At 34.2% G+C, this 4,045-nt stretch overlaps 1 protein-coding gene across 1 annotated transcript in view; it reads left to right on the top strand.

Moving 5' to 3' along the window:
- LOC117124839 overlaps nucleotides 1-4,045 on the top strand; it is a 12,062-nt gene that overhangs the window by 1,657 nt on the left and 6,360 nt on the right. The window lies entirely within an intron of this gene.

Genomic DNA, 4,045 nt, shown 5'->3' with positions numbered 1-4,045 from the left:
CAAGTAGGATGTTTTATGTATAAACACACCCATGAAATGTTACCAAATGTATTTAAGGATCTATTTCAGTACAAAGGTAGTGTTCATAACTATCGGACAAGACAGTGTAATAGGCTTCGTATTCCGTTTGTTAGGCTGACTAAAAGCCAATTCTCAATTTGTGTCCATGGCCCGCATGTATGGAACAATATTGATAGTAAACTAAAAACATCAAATACTCTTAAGGCTTTTAGTAAACTCCTCAAAAAAGGAAATCATCTCAAATTATCAAAATGTACGTATATAACAATATTGATAGTACTAAACTAAAAACACCAAATACTCATAAGACTTTTAGTAAACTCTGAAAAAAAGGATTTTAATAGGTACTTTTATCTTTTTTCTTTTATGTGTGTTTTAATTTTTTGTCTTTGTATCTATTAAAAGGGACCGTGAAGACTAGCCTAGGCTTCTAAACTGGTCCCTCGCCATAGTATTGTATGTTTTCTTTTTTCTGTTGCTCATGGTGAAATAAATGTCACATTGTTTGATTGATTGATATAGACCAATCAGTTGTACCGTATTTATGTAGAGTTGAACTTGCCCAAGTCGAATCCAAAATGCCACTGAAAATTTGACTTTCAGATTGTTAATGGAAAACATGTTTGTCTTAAGAAATTATTCAAGTTAGACGAAGTCGATTTTATCCAAGTTTAACTGTATATTTTTGTTATTTTATAATTTTTGACTCCAAAAAAAAGATGTGTATAAGAGACAACTGCCACTCATTCTTTTTAACACCTGTTGTAGAACAAGATGTTCTTGATGTTATACGAAATCTAGATCCCAACAAATGTTCGGGTTTTGACAACATAACGTCAAAAGTGGTCAAAGGCTCTGCATTATCCATTTTAAAACCACTGACTTATATTATCAATCAGTCGTTTATAAAAGGTATCGTACCTGATAACCTGAAAGTTGCTAAAGTATTGCCAATTTTCAAAAAAGGTAAACGTGAAGATTTCACAAATTATCGACCCATATCTATCTTACCAATATTTTCTAAAATACTTGAAAAAATTATGTATTCCAAATTATACTCATTTTTAGATAAATGCACTATCCTCAACGATCACCAATTTGGGTTTCGTGAAAACCATTCGACATCAACATTACGGCGGGATTTGAAAAGAAGAAATTCTTAATCAGTGTGTTTATGGACCTTTCTAAGGCCTTTGATGTTATTGATCATGATATTTTGCTTAAAAAGCTACATTACTATGGAATCAGAGGCATTGCTTTACATTGGTTCTTCTAGTTACTTAAGTTGTAGGAAACAATACGTCATCGTTAACTCAAATGAATCAAATCTTTCATGCATAACATGTGGCGTACCACAAGGGTCAGTATTAGGCCCTTTGCTGTCTCTAATTTATATTAACGACATTCATTTGGTTAGTAATGTACTTAAAACGGTGTCTTTCGCTGATGATACTACTGTTTTCCTATCAGGAGATAATCTTGATAAGTTGTTAACTGATATAAACCATGAACTAGTAAAGGTATCTGATTGGCTCAGCATTAACAAACTATTGTTAAATATTGCCAAAACCAACTATGTAATTTTCCGTCCAACTCAGAAGAAATGCCCTGAAATTGACAATAATAATAATAATTTTAAATGAACATATTAACTGGAAAATTCATATTGACTTCGTTGCAAGAAAAATTTCTAAATCGATAGGAGTAATTGGCAGGGTCAAACAGTTTTTCCCTACGGATATTTTACTCGCTCTTTACAATACCTTAATTTTGCCTTACCTCCAGTATGGTAATATTATATAAAATGACTATCCCTCAAACCTTGTTAAACTATATAACCTCCAAAAACGAATTATTCGTATTATTACATCATCACCATATAGGTGCAATGCAGAACCACTATTTCATCAACATAATCTTTTGAACATTTATGACATTAATAAGGTACAAGTAGGATGTTTTATGTATAAACACACCCATGAAATGTTACCAAATGTATTTAAGGATCTATTTCAGTACAAAGGTAATGTTCATAACTATCGGACAAGACAGTGTAATAGGCTTCGTATTCCGTTTGTTAGGCTGACTAAAAGCCAATTCTCAATTTGGGTCCATGGCCCGCATGTATGGAACAATATTGATAGTAAACTGAAAACATCAAATACTCTTAAGACTTTTAGTAAACTCTGAAAAAAAAAAGATATCAATAGGTACTTTTATGATCTTTTTTTTTTGTGTGTTTTAATTTTTTGTCAAGAATCTCCCGGAAATAACCCATCTCCCGCAAATTCATAATATTTGTAGTTTAAATATTTTATTATCAATTGCTTTATGGAAGTCAGTGCCGACTGGCATCACTATGTGCAGTAATATATAAAATTAAATTTTTTAACAAAGTGATAACCACTACAGATCGGTGGGGGGGGGGGATTCAAAGGGAGGTCCTAATTTTTCCAAATTATACAAAAACGTGGAAAAGGGAAAATTATATTCTAAAATTTAAGTCTGAGAGTGTCATTCAATTTTGAAAGATCAGGGTCAAACGTCAAAGTCACAATCAACAAAAAACTATTCTTTTTATTTGTCTGCAGCCTATAGTTTTAATCAGGAGCTTGTCACATATGTTCCATGACCAAAAATCACAAAGTATTTGAATGTTGAAGGGTAATGGTTAAAGATCAAAGTCACAATTAATAAATTAATAAAAAACGATTTTTTTGGAACAGCTTTTATCAGATATTTGTAAAACTTGGCCACAATGTTCCTTTACCAAAGATCTGGAAGTGATTAAACTTTGAAGGATCAGGGTCAAAGATCAAGGACAAAATGACCGAAAAACTAATTAAGTTAAGTATAACTGTCTGCCGTATGGAAACTCGCTCGGCACTATATTGAGAAACAAGCCTCAATACCTGTCTCTTATACACATCTAGATGTGTATAAGAGACAGGTATTTGAATGTTGAAGGGTAATGGTTAAAGATCAAAGTCACAATTAATAAATTAATAAAAAACGATTTTTTTGGAACAGCTTTTATCAGATATTTGTCAAACTTGGCCACAATGTTCCTTTACCAAAGATCTGGAAGTGATTAAACTTTGAAGGATCAGGGTCAAAGATCAAGGACAAAATGACCGAAAAACTAATTAAGTTAAGTATAACTGCCGTATGGACGTGTGTGGGGGCTTGCTAGTAAGGAACATTTTTGAATGTGGGTGGGGGGCGGGGGAGGGGCATTTCATAAGGTCCAATATGCAAGCGAAGCGAGCATCTAGGCTGGAGGCCAGGGGGGCGCCAAGGGCCCCCGGTGAGGGGGGCGCCAAGGGCCCCCGGTGGGGGGTCGAAGCCCCTGGAAGCCACTACGGATATTTTACGAAGTTTGGTGAATTTTATAAGTTATTTTATAGGCATCAAGCTACTGTAATATGACCTCATCTTTGTTGTAATTTCCAGTGGCAGATCCAGGAATTGGAAATAGAAGGGCCCAGGGAGGGTACTTACACAGATAGAAGATCTATACTACCTCAGCCCCACCATGGTTGGGTGAGGTAAGAAAATTTGTGATTATGGCCGAAAATTGCACTTCCACACATAAAATTTGAATATAATCATCTTTATATCTCCAATTTTTTGTGGAACAATTTAGGGGCAGGGGCAGGCTGGATGGGTCCCCTGGAATTCGCCACCCGGGTACTTTAGCAGATGGAGGATCTATACCACCTGAGCCCCACCATGGTTGGGGCTGATGTAAGAAAATTTGTGATTATGACACCTCTAGATGGCGGGAAATTACACACTCAGACTTAAAATTTGAATATAATTTTGATTATATCTCCATTAAAAAAAATTGAACAATTTCAAAATATATTTTTAACCAAATAAAGTTTTTACAACCTATAACACACAGTGTACTGTAAATTCTGTAGTTAACCTTCAGAGAACTTTATTTTAAAAAATGGCCTAATTAATTATCTTATTGTTTTCGTTAAATTAGATGGAGTTTAAATGTGGTTGTATTCCGCTA

The sequence above is a fragment of the Anneissia japonica genome, unplaced genomic scaffold (genome assembly GCF_011630105.1).
Source record: "Anneissia japonica isolate Jap-2015-1 unplaced genomic scaffold, ASM1163010v1 scaffold652_len952628_cov199, whole genome shotgun sequence".
NCBI classification, from domain to species: Eukaryota; Metazoa; Echinodermata; class Crinoidea; order Comatulida; family Comatulidae; genus Anneissia; species Anneissia japonica.
Note: the sequence above shows the minus strand (reverse complement) of the source record. Positions and strands in the feature narration are given on the sequence as shown.